This window comes from Periplaneta americana, unplaced genomic scaffold (assembly GCF_040183065.1).
Source record: "Periplaneta americana isolate PAMFEO1 unplaced genomic scaffold, P.americana_PAMFEO1_priV1 scaffold_22, whole genome shotgun sequence".
Classification (NCBI taxonomy): Eukaryota; Metazoa; Arthropoda; class Insecta; order Blattodea; family Blattidae; genus Periplaneta; species Periplaneta americana.
This window is the reverse complement of record NW_027185503.1, coordinates 116659-136227: the sequence shown is the minus strand read 5'-3', so window position 1 is coordinate 136227 and position 19569 is coordinate 116659.

Genomic DNA, 19569 nt, shown 5'->3' with positions numbered 1-19569 from the left:
TTGTGATATGCCATTCCCATCTAACCTAACCTCTTGTACTCCTACGAAGTCTATTCTATATCTAGCTAGTTCTTTTGCTACTAATGTTACCCCTCCTGTTCTATAAAGACTAGTTACGTTCCAAGTGCCAAATCTCAAATCCTTATTCCTTTGCTGTGGTCGTGCCAGAGAATCAGTCCTATTCCGAGGCTTATTATAGGGATACGTAACAAGCTGTTTTTTACGGTGATGGGTTGTTAGCCCTTCGCCCAACCCCCAAGCTGGAGGACCACCCCTTATCGGCTGTCCACGACTGCTTATTCAATATATTCGCAGCTACCCTCCATATCTGGAGGCCGTCTCCTCTATCCGCAACCTGAGGACGCGCCATGCCGTGGTGATAGGGACCCACAATACATGGAATAATAATAATAATAATAATAATAATAAGAATAATAATAATAATAATAATAATACAACGAATAAATAATAACAATAAATAATGATGGTAATAATAATAATAATACGACAACGAATAAATAATAACAATAAATAATGATGATGGTAATAATAATAATAATAATAATAATAGTAATAATAATAATAATAATAATAAGTATCTAATAATAAAAAATTACGTAGCCTAACTTACCTTTGTAGATGAAGTATCAGCTGGCTGTTCTGGTTGCTCGTTATCTTGCCTCACATGCGATGAATCTCCATCTGAAGAGTCACTAGTTTCATCTCTGCTAGGAACGTAATCTGCGTCCTTATCAGCGTGGTCTGTACTTTGATTTTCACATAATTCGTGGATTTCGTCAATTTCGCACAGATTACGGGGATCTTCACGTTCTGAGTCGTTACCAGACATATTCATCAAATAGTCGATTTCTTCTTCTGACAAATAACGTTTGTCAACAGAGGCTGCCCTTGTGAAACTGAATTTTCGCCGACGAAAACAGCGCGCACATGTCAAAACAACACACACTCAGAGAGCAATATTTTATTTTTAGATACCGACAAAGGACCTGCCGAAGTCATAAATCATTCACAGAGTCGAATGAAATCTAAACATTGCTGCAACAATAAAAATTTGAACCGCATCTGGTATGCAGGCACGGCCGGTCTGAAACTTGAAACCCGTCAGAATGACAGGCGATGTTGCTACTAGTAGTAATTGCTTGTAACATCCTTTAGAAAAGTCATAAAAATCCAATATTTTTAGGAATCATACATCACAAAGATAAAATAAAAGTCGTAAATTGTGGGAGTCATAGGATGAAAAGCTTTCGAATAATAATTATTTAAATACGTGGTACCCAGCAGAATGACGGGTCCGGTCCTCCTAGTGTTAATGCCATAAAGAAATCTCCAACAGCATCAAGGATCCATCACCCAACACTTGCTAAATGTTCAGCATTATGGAATGCGTCTAGGAGACCCAAATCCTCAGAAATTATATCAGATGTCTTGAAATATTCATTACAGTTTCCTTGCCCAACTCGATGGAATTCTCTTCATGACTCAATCTCTCAAATATTGCAATTCAAACGTGATACAAACAGTATATGTGAAACACTGGGATAACCAACTGCTGTAGCCCTTGATTTAATGCAAAATGAGAAGACGTGCTATTACGGCCAACTTTTGTCCCCATTAATTTCCCTCAAAAACAGATTACATATTCTGTTACCTACTAAACTCTGCTATCTATTCCAAGTAACTCCAATCCTAATAAGTTCGCTTTCATCAAGATTTAAAGCGATGTTGATCTGACCCCAGAAGCAATTGAGCTATGACAGCTTGCTTCCACCCATCATTTAAAATGGATGGCTACCTAACACTGCCTCACCAAATGATAAGAAGAGGATACAGAATATGTGTGTGAAATCAGCTGAGCAGTTCTCTGCTACATCTTTGGTTAGTTCAGACAATGAAAACAATTCTTATGTTTTCAACTCAAGTACAACAGACTTTGAAAAGCAAAAAGAAAAGAACTTGTCTACTGCGGAGTATGAGCTTTCATACAATTCTTAAACAGCAAAGGGACAACCCTGTGCACTCTAGAGAATTACCCAACAGTGAAACAAGCTTTTATAAAGTATAATACAAGTTTGTGTTCGTCTGCGCCTGTAGAAAGACTGTTCTGTTTTGCAGGATTTATTCTTTCACAAGCAAGGGGATCCTTATCTGATAAACTTCTTGAGAAACTGATTTCTTTGAAAGGGAGCAGTAATTATTCACATGTAGCATACTTTCATTGCTGACTGTTCAGTTACAGTGTTTATAGAAAACTTCCGAGGTAAAAATACTTTTAATGTTAATATAATATTTTAGATTTTTAGTAATATTATTTCTTTAGGCCTATATACTGCATTGATTATTTGAAATACAAATGTATTCTGAGTATATAAAATAGGCCTACAAATGTATTTTGGTTAGGCCTAATTTTTTAAAAGTATTTTGTATTTGTATTTCAAATACTATTCTTTGAAGTAGGCTATTTTGAATTTATATTTGAAATACCTGGATGTCAGTATTTTGCCGAGCTCTGGTCCTACACCACCAATCTTCTGTTGACTGTTAGTAATGATAACATAGCAAACTTCCCTGTAAAATCTATAGTAGTCCACAACAGTATTGGCACCGACTTCGGCTTTGATTGCAGCATCAAAGATCTTTATATGGAGTAGCTGGAGATAAATGAACGTTAAACTCTGGACAAGAGTCAGTTTATTACATTCAAACAAGGTCTTGACTGCTATCGCACAACTAACTACTATACTTCAAGCAATACGGCACACTTTTATTCTTACTTCTCTTCTGCTGCACCACTTTTCCTTCGGCTCCACAATCAATACACTTGATATTTTCTTTGCTGGGCAATAATTTGTGGACGACACAGAACTCTATGCAACTTTCAATATCTCTACAACATTCATATAATTTGCGTAAATTAAAAGCCATGACTTGAAAGTGGCACTTCTACTAACAATGCATGTTTATAAGGTTGCTATAGCAATGACGTCACGAGAATTGTTTATTCAATATTGGCTTATAATGATACAATTTTCATAAAATTTTCGTCTAAATATATTGTATATTCGTCCTTCTGCCACATCGGAAATAATTTCGATGCAACAATAAATTCTAAAATACATACTTTAATTTCCAAAAAGACACTATCATAACATATAAGGTTAATCGAATTTTCTGTTTAACTTGGTCGATTAACCTAAGGGGTGGTGCTATAGATCAGGAAGTTCCAGGTTCGAATCTTGTCTCGTCTAAATCAAAGTAAGTAAAAAGTTGCATTTATATGATGTTGTAATGTAGGCTATAATGTAATTCGAGATACATAAATTAGATGGCAGAATTGGAGTAAAAAGGGTGTAGAGTAGAGTGAAGTATAAAAGAAGAAAAGATTTGAAGAGAAGGGAGAGACATCTAGCAGACAAAAAGAGAAATATATTTTAAAGATTTATATCACTCACTAGAGGAGTTGATTCAACTAACCTGGAAATAATGTGAATCGTTCAGCGACGGTTTCTTGGAAATAACCCCAAATCCTTCAGAATCCATATTCAAGACGAGACCAAAACAGATTTTCGACATCACAACACTATCATTGGAACAGATCCATTATAGGACCCACCCCGAGTATTCCATAGTATCGATTATATACAGTATATTTTCTATTATTATATCAAGTATGCCATCTTAAGAAAACAAAAAACATACAACAAATATGTATCATTTAATAAAACCAACAACAATGCAATTAGCTCATATCAGTCATCTTTGTTATGCAATAAATTATATTTTATACAAAACAAAGTTAAAGAAACAAACCAAAGCTAAACTTAAAACACAGTAACATTGAACTTTCTCAAACAATAAAACATTGGAATTAATACAACGATGAAATTAAGTTCGTATCAGCCATCTTTATAATATATTATGTTGTATATCATTCAAATTAAATTAAAGAAAACAAACCATTCAAAACTAAAAAAAAAAAATAAAGAAATAAACAGGGCTAAACTAGGGCTTGGTTAGTTCCCTTTGTACTTCGCTTAATCCCCCGTAACTGTCTTACAGCTATATCCTCTGCAAGAGGGCTTAGAAATATAACAGAGGGGCTCATTCCTATCCTTTACACTGTTAACTGCTCCTAAACTCCTTTACCCAACACTATGAGAGCTACCATCGTTTCTTACCAACATTCCGCCACTGAAATCAGACTCCAAGAAATGGAAAATGAGTATGCGTGCTTTTGGTTTAAATTGTCAGTCCCGACATGCAAGGTGAAGAGGGAAGACATTTCTGAATTTGTTTGATATGTTGTGCTATATTAAAAATGCCATCACATGTTAAATGCGAATATTTCGAGTGCAAGAATCGGAAGGACAGCCACCCGAAGAAATTGCCAACGTTTCTTCAAAATACCGGGAGATAGTGAAAGGTGAGTTTTCATTTACAGTGTATTAATATTATCATTTAAACTAATTTTATGTATTGTAGATTTTCCTAGCGACGTGCATCATGATGAATTGCATGAATTGCCGGATACTATGTTTAAGTTATTTAGGTGTGTGTATATATTAATTTATGTAATATGTATTCGTCTAAATTAACAATAACTTACCCGATGAACAGATGCAGTAAGCCACGGTAGTACACCATTTTACTACAAATTTTCGGCATATGAAAAGGCTAACAATTTAATTTTTTATTAGGCCTACATTTAAATTTGTTTGATTCACATCGTATTTTTACAAATGAATAGCTATGCGGGAAAACGTTGCAAACGACATTATTTCTGTTTCTCTAAATTATAATTTTGCAAGTTTTTCTGCTTTGCTATTAAAATATTGTCGTAAATTATGAGTGTTTTTCTCCAAAAATGCGTTACAAATGGAGTAATAATTAGTATTGTACCTTTAAGGTCATTGGAGCAGTTTCTTTTCATTTTCTAGCTTATTCGAGTGATTTTACAAAGTACGACGAAATGGTGTTGCTGTGCTCATCATTTATATTTATATTTTATTCTCCCTTTTGATTTCAGATGCAAGGCATGGCTAGAAGCAATTGGCAGAGAAGACCTAATGGCGAATGTGCTCAAGAAATTGTACAACAACTTTCGGGTGTGTGCGGACCACTTTCAAGATAAGTATTTCACAAGTACCTTCCGGACACATCTGAATAGAGAAGTCATACCTTGCAAAGTTCAGGCTATCTCCATCAAGTCAAGGTAACTTATTTAATCGTATACTTTTTAGGTATCTAAAACGAAGTCCAAATTTTCCAGAATGTTGAAATCTTTGTGTAACTATTTTTAAAATGCTTCTGCTGATAACATCTCGTTAGTATGAAAATGGTTCTACATTTTGTATACCGGTACAACAAATGCATAACAATTGTTAGCCGGGGTATAAAAATAATAAATTCTTTTGTGCTATTTCCTGAAATGCAGTCACAAGATTTTTAAAGTAAGCCAACGATATGCAATTTCAATGCTTCAGAACTATACTCATAAATTCTGTCATAATTGGAGATTCTGTAATTGCTATTTATAGGAAAAGATATGTAGTCCCATATTGGGCTTAGTAGACCCCATAACTATTTGTGGTGTTATAGGCCTGCTTACTCTTACTGTTAGTTTATAATTATATATTTTCTGTTTTGCTTTATACAGATTCTGCAGGGCCAAGTCACATGGAGTGGGAAGAGGCTGCTCAACCCACTGCGAGCTCTGGAGACCATGAGGAGATTGATAGTAATGCCGAAGAGGAGAAAGATTCGCAGTCTTTGAGTACAATTGCATCGTCTGAGAGGAAGAGTTCTCAAGACTTCCCAGAAAGAACCGAAGATACACACTGCCCTTGCATGTATAAAGAGTAAGGTTCCTGGGCCATTATATGAACTGGTAAGAAAACGCATCTCTTCAGATGGACGGTGTGTACAGAGGAAATCAGTGGTCACCGAAAATGAAAACAAAGGCTCTTAACATTTAATTACAGAGCCCAAGTTCCTATAGGATGATTAGGAAGTTATTAAATTTCCCTTGAAAATCTACATTGCTTAGAGTAATGCAAAAGTATATCAATGATGTTGGTTTTAGTGATAAACTATTTGACATACTAAGGAATGCCTGTAGTAAGATGGCTGAGACTGACAAACTGTGTTGCCTTATGTGGGATGAAATGTCTTTAAAAGCACACTTGTGCTACAATAGTAATGAAGACATCGTAGATGGCTTCGAGAGATATTGTAGCAATTATTCATCAGATAGAATTGCCAACCAAGGTCTTGTGTTTATAGTTAGACGTATCTGCAGTAATAACAAACAAGTTCTGGACTATTTCTTAGCACATTCAAGCACCCCTGGCAATACATTAGTTGAACTCATTGGCAAAGGAATAGAGAAGCTGAGAAGCATTGGTTTAAAAGTAGTAGCTACTGTTTTTAATCAGGGCTCTAACAATAAAAAAGTGTATCATTTATTGGGAGTTACTACAGATCAGCCCTCCTTTACAGTAAATGACTGGAAAATTGTGGCATTTTTTGACACTCCACGCTTGATTAAAAGTACACAAAACATGTTCAAAAAGTATTCTGCGAATTTACTTAAATGTGTTGAAGCTATGACACATAAGTTTGATTGCAAGTAGATTGCAAGTTGAGTGTCTGCCGATCTGAAATTCAGACTGAAATCGATGGTATTAGTTTTTTTTTTTTTTTTTTAGCGATTAGCAAATGTTCCCACAGACATCTCCCAACGAAGTCAGGAAGTTTTGGTTTTTCGTTACGTAGTGCATTTATTTTTGTCCTATACTTATTAGTAATGGTATCAAAAAGTGAAATTTGTATGTACCAAAATCTAATGCAGCTCTCCCAATCCACAAGTTCACGAGCCGCCACTGATGTTACATATTCAAATAAATGCATTTTTTATTGTTTCCGGACCTATATGGTCACCTTTATGACAGGCGGATGTATAAATAACTTTTTCATATCCCTTGAACATAAATGTTATGCCCTCTTGTATTTTTCATTGTCTGCAAGAGCTGCACGACAACTAACACACTGCTTAGCATCACAGGTTTTCTTAGCAATATAACCAACAATATATTATTATAATGCATTTGCAGTCACGATCTCATTATCAACATCAGAGAAATTAAAAGATTCCCTCACCAGCTATTAACCTCTTTCACAATTTCATTTGTTACTAGAACACAACATTATTTTAAGCAGCAATGCCCGATTACTGTACTGAATATCATTGCAGGAAGAGTTATCTGGCTTGTTCTACCATCCTTATTTCTAATTATGCAAAAGTAAATCTCTAAATAATCTTGATTAATACTCCAAATTAAGAGCAAATGCATACCAGTGTACATTTTTAACGACTTCCTACAAATCATACAATAAAGGAAGTAAATTCAGTTGTAGATGATAGAGATAGGTTGGGATGAATTCTTTAATCACTGCAGCTTATTAAATATGTTCAATAACATATAAAATTTAATGCTGTTAACTAATGCTGAGTTTTTTCATTCAATAAACCCATCAACTCTCTTGCTCTCCAATATTCCCATACACAGTCTAGAATTTAATGTAGAAAATTACGAACAAACTGACATAATGCTATTAAGTGTTAATCTTAAAAAAAAAATGTATGTGCCTTCAATGTCATCACAAGGCTCAACACATTGTAATCACTTATTTGAAACATCAATACTTGAGGCTTTCAGAGCTAAAGTGGATTAACTCACAAATTTTCATACATTGAGTTTAACTCATTTTCTGACTGTCTGAAGTTGGATCTTTTCCGAGCAGTGATAGATCAAGTCTTAATTTCCAAGCATTCACCGGTAGGTGACACTAGTCACTTTTGGCTCAGATTATTTGTTCACTATGTTCTGAGCCATAGTGGGCCAAGTCACCAAAGCGTTGCATCAATTAACATCACGATAGTTTATATTTTATAAATCTAGAATTTGAGAATGGAGCAATAAAATTATTGCTAGTGAAATTAGATAATCTACTAGAGCAGGTTTGTCCTGCACAGTGGCATCGTGGTCTAAGGCATCCTGTCTAGGACTCGTGTTAGAAATATGCACTGGTTCGAGTCTTCATATGGGAAGAAATTTTCTCGTGAAATTTCGGCCAGTGTATGGGATCAGTGCCCACTCAGCATCGTGATGCACTTGGGGAGCTACGATAGGTAGTGAAATCCGGTTACGAAAGCCAGCTATAACGGCTGGGGGGGAATCATCGTGCTAACCACACGATACCTCCATTCTGGTTGGATGATCGTCCACTTCTGCTTCGGCATGGGGTCGTGAGGCCAACAGCCGGCTGGTCAGTCTGGGCCCTTCACAGGTTGTAGCGCCACGGATTATTATTATTATTATTATTATTATTATTATTATTATTATTATTACTACAGCAGGTTAACTTTAAGTTCTGTCCACACCTGTGGAGTAACGGTCAGCGCGTCTGGCCACGAAACCCGGTTTCGAATCCCGGTTGGGACAAGTTACCTGGTTGAGGTTTTTTCCGGGGTTTTCCCTCAATCCAATACGAGCAAATGCTGGGTAACTTTCGGTGCTGGACCCCAGACTCATTTCACCGGCATTATCACCTTCATATCATTCAGATGCTAAATAACCTAGATGTTGATACAGCGTCGTAAAAAACTCTAAGTCCTATTATCTCAAAACTACAGCCCATGGAAATGATCCACTTTAGCTCAGAACGCCTCATTTATTTGTACAAGACAATAAGAATACAGCATTGCAGACTCCAATTTCTACTGAGGATGATTTGAACTTATTTTCTTCATAACAGAATAATAACTCTAATAATAAATCTAGACATTTAAGAAAATGAAATAAACTGACTTTAAATATTTTTTCATGAAATAATCTCTGATTTCCAACAGACTTAAGTATACGTATGATATTTTGTACACTTTCCTGTGATGTTAATTACATTAGTGTACTAATAGTGAACTTAGGATCATGAAATCTTTTCTGTATTGCAATAAAACAGTGGAATTTAATTGTAACAAAATATCTTGTATGTTTATGAAAAAAATATTTGGTTGGTCATGTCTAATTCATTTCATATTTCACAGCTCTTTTCCTACCTTCACTTCCTGGCACATCACGTTCTGAAAATCCTGATGATGTTGGCTCAAGAACTTTATTCCAAAAAAAATTAATAAATAATTGTAACAGGGATGGTTACATGTCAAACATTGATATATAACGGAGAGAATTTGTAAATAATTCACGTGGAGTGTAAGTAATTATCGGCGGAAGTCTTGAAATTGTAAGTAATAATACTACTATAGAGGGGAAGGGAAGAGAAATCTTTATTTTCCCGCAATTTTTTGCTTGCTCGTGGCGCTCCTCTGGTAGGTACGAGAAGCTTATTGACAGATTACACTTAATCTAGCTTATGCACCCCTCTCATATACAGAGTGCTTCAAAAATACGGGGCATAATTTCAGGTATGTACTATATTTCCCACATGTAGACAATCAAAATAGTTCATTACAACATGTGTCCGGAAATGCTTCATTTCCGAGTTAAGGCCTTCACAACATTGAAATTCACCGGAACGTTTTTCTTTCTGCAGGTCGTTGTCATTACAGAAGATGTTCAAAATGTCCACCTCCTGCTTGAATACAGACCTCACATCGATGTCTCATTGACTTGCGAACAAGATCCCAAACTCCAGGAGTATTGCGTATGTCCTCAGAACATGCCACAATTCGATTCCGAAGGGATTCCAAATCAGGCACCGGAGACGAATAAACCAATGATTTTAAATGGCCCCACAAGTAGAAATCGAGAGGGTTCAGATCAGGTGAGCGTGGAGGCCAAGCAATTAGGCCACCTTTACCTATCCATCGATCAGGAAACCTTCGATCCAAGTACTGGCGAGCCGTACGACTGAAGTGTGCAGGAGCGCCATCATGCAAGAAGTGAATGTGTTGACGATTGATCAGTGGAGTGTCTTCTAAAACATGAGGTATGGTGTTTTCCAGGAAGTTTGTGTACGCCTGCCCCGTAAGTCTGTTTACAAGTACATGGGGTCCAACTAATCGATCACCAATGATACCAGCCCACATGTTGAGGGAGAACCGCACCTGGTGATGAGATGAAACAGTTGCACGTGGGTTTTCATACGCCCATACAGTACATGCTGATTGTGGAAATTTGTTATGCCATCTCGTGTGAACTGTGCTTCATCTGTAAATAATACTAAGGCAGGAAAGTTCGGATTTACACCACACTGCTGCAAGAACCACTGACAGAACCTAACTCGTGCAGGGTAATCTGCTGGTGGCAGGGCCTGTACACGTTCCGGCGAATTTCAATGTTGTGAAGGCCATAACTCGGAAATGAAGCATTTCCGGACACATGTTGTAATGAACTATTTTGATTGTCTACATGTGGGAAATACATACCCGAAATTATGTCCCGTATTTTTTAAACACTCTGTATATTCTAAGCCCTCTTGATCCTCTGTGATAGCAATATAACTTTGGTGATATTACGAAAGTTTCACGCTAGTGTACACTCGCGCTAAGCCCTGCATATACGAATCTGTGACAGGTTAGGTTATGTTAGTTTAGGCCATTGTTGTGCCTTGAATATACGAAACTATATCATTAATGGTCTATTGGTGGCTAGTTTAATGGCTGACATGCAAACTAAGTTGCATTATGGAAAGTGTGTGTTTATTTCATTATTATTTGTTATGCTCCACTATATTTCAGTAATTATTGGATTAATACAAGTTTTGCGTTCTTCACATTACATAGTATTGTGTGTTCTATATCTCTAATTTCCTTTTCTTCACTAAGTTAGAAGTCACAATGTTTGCACGTCCATGACCACGCACCTATCAATCCAGACGCAATTTAATACATTTCCGAACAATTTCCTTTTCTTCAAATATATCCGTATAAAATCCTCAAGTTTTCAAATCCACCTCCAAAAAAAATCCCTTAGAAATTCACTTCCAAAATCACAGGAACTAACTCAGCACTAGTTTCGCCAAAAACAGTAACACTGAACTTAAAGCAAAACAATATCAATTATCGTACAATTTAGGTAAATTTACATGCTAGGTTATCAAAACTTAAAATCGCAGCACCATAAAAACAATTTTAAAAAAATCCAACACTGACAATAATATGATATAGTACTTGATTACACCCCCCCACAATTATGATATTAAATAAAACAACAAACCAACATTGTCTTTAGAAACACATTTTTTCACTTTTTACTCCAATCAATTTCCCCAAGAATTTCTTTGTAATGTCTTGTCCTTCACTTTTTATTCTTTTCCTAAACATATATTGGGCCAAGTACTTCACAAACTCTTTGTAGGCTGGTAGTGATGCTTTAACACGCCTCCATGTACTTTCTATTGTGTTCGTATGGGCTCCTGTTTCAGTATTAACGAACTCAATGCTATGGTTTACTGTTAGATGCTGGTAACCACACTTACTAAGGTTTGAATACGCTTTCCAAAAGTCTGATATTATTGTAGTTTTAGGATGGATCCAGTTTTCAATCACTTCGATTAGTGTTTTCTCACTCCTATCATGTACTGCTACTAAAAAGCATCTCCCGCTGTCCCTTTCCACTCCTCCAAAACCCACTGCCCTCCCACGAAATGATCTCTGTTATATTTTCGACGACCAAATTTGCTTTCGTCTATTTCTACTACCTTACTATCTCCTCCAACTTTTTCGCTGTTTACTTCTACAACCTCATCAATAAATTGCCTCCAGTCTGTAACAGTGTGATCTCCAAAGAAGTATTCATTTTCAATTTGTGCATTCGTACAACCATTCACAATATCATAGGTTAACAACATTTCTTCTTGCATTGTTAATTTACTCTGTGTAAACCACGATCCACATCTTATCGATTTCGTTTTTCCACACTGTTTACCTTGTATTTTTTGATGGCATCTCCATATAAGTCCATCTCGTTTACTTTTACATTTCTTCAAACTCATCCCAGAATTACATGTATTGCAGAACATTTCACTCCTAAGTAAACCACAATCACATAAAAAACCATAGAACATATCTATATTCATGGACAAAGCAACTACAAAGTTTCTATTTATAATTCCATAATTTCCATTTCTAGGCTTACATTTTAAGCCAAGAGGGAGAATTTGATACACTTCTTTTTTATATTTAATTATAGCATTCGAAATTGCCGCCATGATTCTGATGAAACTAATTTTCAATAATATTGGTTGGTTGGCAACATAATAAAAACGATATATATTGATAATTTAATTGACCGAAACGCTACTTCCGTTGCCCTATTTTTGCGGCTTTGCATATTTTTTATATTTAGGGTGGGTCCTATAATGCATCTGTTCCCTATCATTAGACACAGCCATGATTTTATTTCAAGCGAAGATTACGCCCATCCTCAGTTATGGCCTAGGACTGGTATGGAAAGAAGCAAAAATTATCTAAAAACATTAGAAAAGTCATGGCACGTTCCCTGTATGTCTAAATACATATCACCCAGACTCGTCTATGAGTTAGCGAAAAGAACTTTTCCCATCGGTAACTTAAGAACCATCCCTACGTTACTCCTACGACCTACGAAGAACCAGACAGGCAGAGGAAGAAATAGGATATTTAGCCAGGTTTCTACCACACACAAGCCATAACCACAGAACAACAAAATGATGCCACAACAGACAAAGGTGGTCCACACCTGTGCAGTAACGGTCAGCGTGTCTGGCCGCGAAACCAGGTGGCCCGGGTTCGAATCCCAGTCGGGGCAAGTTACCTGGTTCAGGTTTTTTCCGGGGTTTTCCCTGAACCCAATACGAACAAATGCTGGGTAACTTTCGGTGCTGGACCCCGGACTCATTTCACCGGCATTATGACCTTCATCTCATTCAGACGCTAAATAACCTGAGATGTTGATACAGCGTCGTAAAGTAACTTAATAAAATTAAAAAAAAATAAAAACAGACAAAGGTCAACCTTCATTTTCCTCTTGCCACTGCCAATGGACTCCTAACGAATATTCACACGTTTATCACTGGGATTGTGGCGCTGGAAATCAATTTTTAACACTTTTATCACAGCCACGACACATTTCAATTTTTAATGTACAATATATAAGCAATTATCACTACGATGACACAATAATTCTTGCAGATAACACAGAATATGTCCCTCCCACCATGATGATCTACACACTTTCACTTCACTGCCACTAGATGACTCTCGATTTCCACTAGACGACGTAGCAGGGATGCCAATATCAGCAAACGAAACTAATGTGAGGAATGTTACAGCAGGTGTGCTAAACGTGAGGAATGTTACAATAGGTGTGTAGCACATTAGGTTAGGTTAGGTGTGTAAGATTATATGAATGGTTACCACAGTTGGCGATACTGCAATAATTCTCCCACTCCACCTCAAATTACATCACAATGAAGAAATATGGCCGCCTTCTTCATCGATTTTCCTATATAAGTAAGGAACCTATTTATTTAGGTAGGATTAGGTGGGACCACAGCTCTCCGAGAGATCACATCGAGTTTCTACTATTCCACACTACAAAACTAAGGTATTTTCAGTGTTTGTTTCTAATTTCCTATACTGGCAATACATGACTGAAACTTCCCTCGAAGTTTAATGTTTGCAGTAAGGGATCAGTAATAAACTTAGGTAATTGTTTCGTTCGGATAAATCGCAATAAAGAGAACGCCAGTAGGGGAAGTTATACTCACCCACATGAAATGTGCATTCGACATAACACTCACCTATCACGCAGTGTGTCTGATGAGCTAGTAGGGAAGGGGTGGTGGGTGGAGCTCCTACGTTCTGCTTATTGCAGTTTTCCCTTTCGTTCTGTCCCAGATTTATATTATTTTTTTTTTCTTCAAAATCCCCCAATTTTAGGGGGTTTTACAACATGTTGAAAAATAAAATAAATGCGGAAAACACGAACCATCATGGTAATTATTTTTATATCTGCCAAATTTAGGCCTATGTAGGAATGGCTAAGCGGCCGACCTATGTGACAAGGTTAGTGGGTTAGTTGAGGTATAGGCCTATAAGTGACCTTGTCACATTAGTAGGCTAGTTATGTATATCACCTCGACTAACCCACTAACCTTGTCACATACCTAAGGCCACTTAGCTGTTCCCGTATAAATTTGGCAGAGAAGTGAATAATTACCTCATCTTTTGGAACTCCTCATCTTTTTTTCTTCCTTGTAATATTGGGACTTCCGTGATTATTTAGGCTAAACTAGCAATGCTCGTACCCTGCTTCCCACACCTTCAGTTGTCTCCTCTGCAATACCAACATAACTTTGGTGACATTTCATGCTAGTGTACACTCACGCTATGCCTTGCATGTACGAATCTGTGACAGGTTAGATTAGTTTATTATTTACTTTAATGACACCGTGGTTTATCGTATTTGACACATGTTGGAAAGAATGATTTTGTAATTTGCCCTTTCAACATAGTTTGCCACAAGCTTTCCCATTTTGATAAACTATGTTGTTTCATGTCAGGTAGTATTTCGGTTTTTAGAATCTTCTTGTAACAGATTTCCAGTTCACTGTCTTGAGATGCTTGCTTCGCTAGTTGGTCAGCAAGTTCATTGCCGCGTGCTTTAATCCAGCTGAATTCTATGATCTAGTTGTCTGAGTTTCGTCCTATATTCTTCTTATGGTTGTTGCTATCCGTATATATTGCAACTGTCTTGTCTGTCTTATCTTTTCTATTATCTTATCTAAAGCCTTCACAACTGCCATCTGTTCAGCTTGGTTATTACAACACCTTGCATCAGTCTGAATTTCAGTTTATGTGTAAGTGTTCCATCTGTAAATATTGCGATTCCCGAACCTACTCCTCTCTCACTTTTACTTCCGTCAGTAAATACTTCAAACTTGTGAGTCTTATTTTTATTCACTTCTTTTATTTTGACAATGTCTGCAGGGTGTGACCATTTGTCACACTGAACATCACGGTCAATGTTTTCTTCTCTTGTTGCATTGCATATCTTTGCGAGCTCTTGTTACTCACGGTGACTCATACCGTGTTGATGAAACATTAGAAAGTCTCTCTGGTACAAAGTATTTTAGTAAAATTGATCTTTACAGTGGCGTTTGGCAAGTGGAAATCGAAGAAAAGGATAAAGAAAAGACCACCTTTAGCACCCCACTAGGTTTTTATGAATATAACAGAATGGCATTTGGTTTGGTTGCAGCCCCAAGCACATATCAGAGATTGATGGACGGAGTACTATCCAGCCTAAAGAGAGTATCCTGTTTTATGTATATTGATGACATCGTCCTGTACAGTTCAACTATAGCAGAGCATGCTGAAAGACTTAGAGAAGTTTTACAAAGATTAAGAGATGCAAACTTAAAGCACACCCTGTGAAGTGTACATTTGCCGTGCACGAAATCGACTATCTCTCTCGGACATGTGGTAGATAGGAATGGCATTTGCCCAGACCCAAAGAAAGTACAAGCTGTACAAGAATTTCTGATTCCTAAAGATGTTAAGGAAGTCCGCTCATTTCTTGGTTTAGTTGGTTACTATCGCAGGCACATAGCAAATTTTGCTGAGACTGCAAAACCATTTATCGAACTTACAAGAAAAGATAAACAGTTTGTATGGCTAGAACCACAACAAGAATTCTTTGACATATTGAAAAATGCCTTGTGCAGTGAACCTACTTTGAAATATCCCGATTTTAAACAACCGTTCATTTTAGCGACTGACGCCTCAGGAGTTGCCCTCGGAGCAGTGCTATCTCAAAAGATTGGTTCGGAAGAGCATCCCGTAGCATACGCCTCTAGAGTTTTGAATAAAGCTGAACAAAATTATAGCACGACAGAAAGGGAATTACTAGCACTTGTATGGGCTACGAAACACTTTTGTTGTTATCTATATGTTCATGAGTTCATAGTCATGACCGATCACACAGCTGGTTAATGAGCTCAAAGGAACCAAATTTTAGACTACTTCGTTGGACTTTAAGACTTTCTGAATTTCCATTCCAAGTCCAATACAAGCCCGGTAAACGTCACCAAAACGCTGACACTTTATCTCGAATGCACAATGTTTTCGCTATAAAAAGTGAACAGACAGTCAATCACTCAGAAATCTTCAGATGGCAGAATCAAAGTACTTAGAATGGGTAGCAGATACAGAAAGATTTAAGTTAGACGAAAACGGTATTCTGTTTTGTTTCGATACAAAGCAGTTGAACTCAGAGCAACGGTTAGTTGTTCCTTGTCCTATGAGAAATTTGATTTTGAATACTTACCATGATACTCCTATTGGTGCACATCAAGGTCAAAAACGTACATTCGAACTGCTTAGGCCGAGTATGAAAACTGATATTGAAAATTACATCACGAAATGTGTATCTTGTAATGAGAGAAAGATGGGAGGCACCCTATAGCTCTGTTACAGAACTTTGCTACTTGTTTAAAGCCTTTTGAACTAGTAAGTATGGACATAGTTTGTCCATTTCCCAAAACAACTTCAGGTAACACATATTTGTTGACTTTTATGGACACTATCACAAAGTATAGCGAAGCAATCCCGATTCCTGATTAAACTGCTGAAACAAAAGCTAGAGAATTTGTTACGACGATAGTAGCACGACATGGCACTCCGAAAAAGCTACTTACAGATCAGGGTAGAAACTTCTTGTCTAAATTATTTAAAGATGTTTGTAAATTGCTACAAATTCAAAAAATACAAACGAGTCTGTATCACCCTATGTCGAATGGCTTAGTGGAATGCAGCCATCAAACATTCACTAACATGTTATCACATTTTGTACGTGCAGATCAGAAAGATTGGGACAAATGGATAGCAATAGTCCAGATGGCATACAGGAGTACACCGCACTCCGTAACGGGATATTCCCCACATTTTTCGCTTCACGGTAGTGAAATGCAGCTCCCATTTCCTATCGATATCGTTCCGAAATTTTCGAGAAGTAACATAACCAATGAGCATGTCGAAGTTTTAGCAGATAAACTAGAAAAAGCTTACAAGGTACTAAGAAACCGAACAGCTCCAAGTAAGACTGCACAAACAAAGCAGTACAACAAAGATCCTAGTGTAAAGTTTCGTTGTCTCAAGGTAGGAGACTTTGTATTTCTACACTCTCCAGCAATTAAGAAAGGTGTAACGAAAAAATTGTCGAAACCATGGATTGGTCCATTTCAGGTTGTAGAGAAACTGAATGAAATGAACTACAGAATTAAGTTCAAAGATGGTAGAATATAGGTAGTGCACCTAAACTGGTTGAAACTATGTCCCCCAGAGTCTCAAATTAAAGAAGGCAAGTTTCGTCCCTGGCAAGCAGACGAAGACAGTAGTTTCAGTGAAGCGGAAACCATCGAAATAATTAGAGACGACCCGAAGTCGTACGAAACTCCCCGTGAGGAACCAGTAGCAGTGGATAGTGACAACGGATGATCCTCGGAAGACGATATTCCTCTTAGTCAGTTACGTGTTCCCCAGAGTGATGATTTCAATGAGGAAGATTATGTACCTCTAGCTCAGCTAAGGTATTACTACAAGCTGCACCGAGAAAGGTAACTGCACAAACTAATGACCTTACTTACTTACTGGCTTTTAAGGAACTCGGAGGTTCATTGCTGCCCTCACGTAAGTCCCCCATCGGTCCCTATCCTGAGCAAGATTAATCCAGTCTCCACCATCATATCCCACCTCCATCAAATCCATTTTAATATTATCTTCCCATCTACGTCTCGGCCTCCCCAAAGGTCTTTTGCCCTCCAGCCTCCCAACTAACACTCTATATGCATTTCTGGATTCGCCCATATGTGCTACATGTCCTGCCCATCTCAAACGTCTGGATTTTATGGTCCTAATTATGTCAGGTGAAGTATACAATGCGTGCAGCTCTGTGTTGTGTAACTTTCTCCATTCTCTTGTAACTTCATCCTTCTTAGCCCCAAATATTTTCCTAAGAACCTTATTCTCAGACACCCCTAATCTCTGTTCCTCTCTAAAAAACTGAGAGTCCAAGTTTCACAACCATACAGAACAACCGGTAATATAACTGTTTTATAAATTCTAACTTTCAGATTTTTTGACAGAAGACTAGATGACAAAAGCTTCTCAACTGAATAATAACAGAGATTTCCCATATTTATTCTGCGTTTAATTTCCTCCCGAGTGTCATTTATATTTGTTACTGTTGCTCCAAGATATTTGAATTTTTCCACCTCTTCGAAGGATAAATCTCCAATTTTTATAGTTCCATTTCGTACAACATTCTGATCACGAGACATAATCATATACTTAGTCTTTTCGGGATTTACTTCCAATCCTATCGCTTTACTTGCTTCAACTAGAATTTCCGCGTTTCCCCTAATCGTTTGTGGATTTTCTCCTAACATATTCACGTCATCAGCATAGACAAGAAGCTGATGTAACCCGTTCAATTCCAAACCCTCTCTGTTATCCTGAACTTTCCTAATGGCATATTCTAGAGCGAAGTTAAAAAGTAAAGGTGATAGTGCATCTCCCTGCTTTAGCCTGCAGTGAATTGGAAAAGCATCAGATAGAAACTAGCCTATACGGAATCTGCTGTAAGTTTCACTAAGACAGTTTAATTAATCGAACTAGTTTCTTGGGAATACTAAATTCAATAAGAATATTATATAAAACTTCTCTCTTAACCGAGTCATACGCCTTTTTGAAATCTATGAATAACTGATGTACTGTACCGTTATACTCCCATTTTTTCTCCAATATCTGTCGCATACAAAAAATCTAATCAATAGTCGATCTATTACGCCTAAAACCACACTGATGATCCCCAATAATTTCATCTACATATGGAGTTAATCTTCTCAAAAGGATATTCGACAAAATTTTGTACGACGTCAACAAAAGTGACATTCCTCGAAAGTTACTACAGTTAGTCTTGTCCCCCTTCTTAAAAATAGGTACGATTATGGACTCCTTCCATTGTTCTGGTGTAATTTCTTTTTCCCAAATTGCAAGTACAAGTTTATAAATTTCGCTAGATAATGCGCTTCCACCCTCTTGTATTAATTCTGCTGGAATTTGATCAATACCTGGAGACTTGTACTTTTTCAGATTTTCTATCGCAATTTCGACTTCAGAAAGTGTGGGTTCCGGTATAAATGGCGCAGCAGTTTGTATTTGAATTTCGTCCTGATCATTTGTATTTGGCCTATGTATATTTAGTAGTTGCCCAAAATAGTTTTTTAGTAGATTCAATATTCTGAAATTAAAGGATGAGAAAACTAAGCAACGTTATCAGGTTGAAATTTCAAATAGGTTTGCTGCTTTAGCAACTGCTGACGAAGCTGAGGAAGAGTTAGATGTTAATAGCGTGTGGGACAATATCCGAGATAATATCAAAATTGCAGCTGAGCAGAGCATAGGTTATCATGAAACTAAAACTAATGACCTCACCATGACAAATTCTGATGTGACGTCTGCTTCCTATGTTTCCTCTCGCCGTG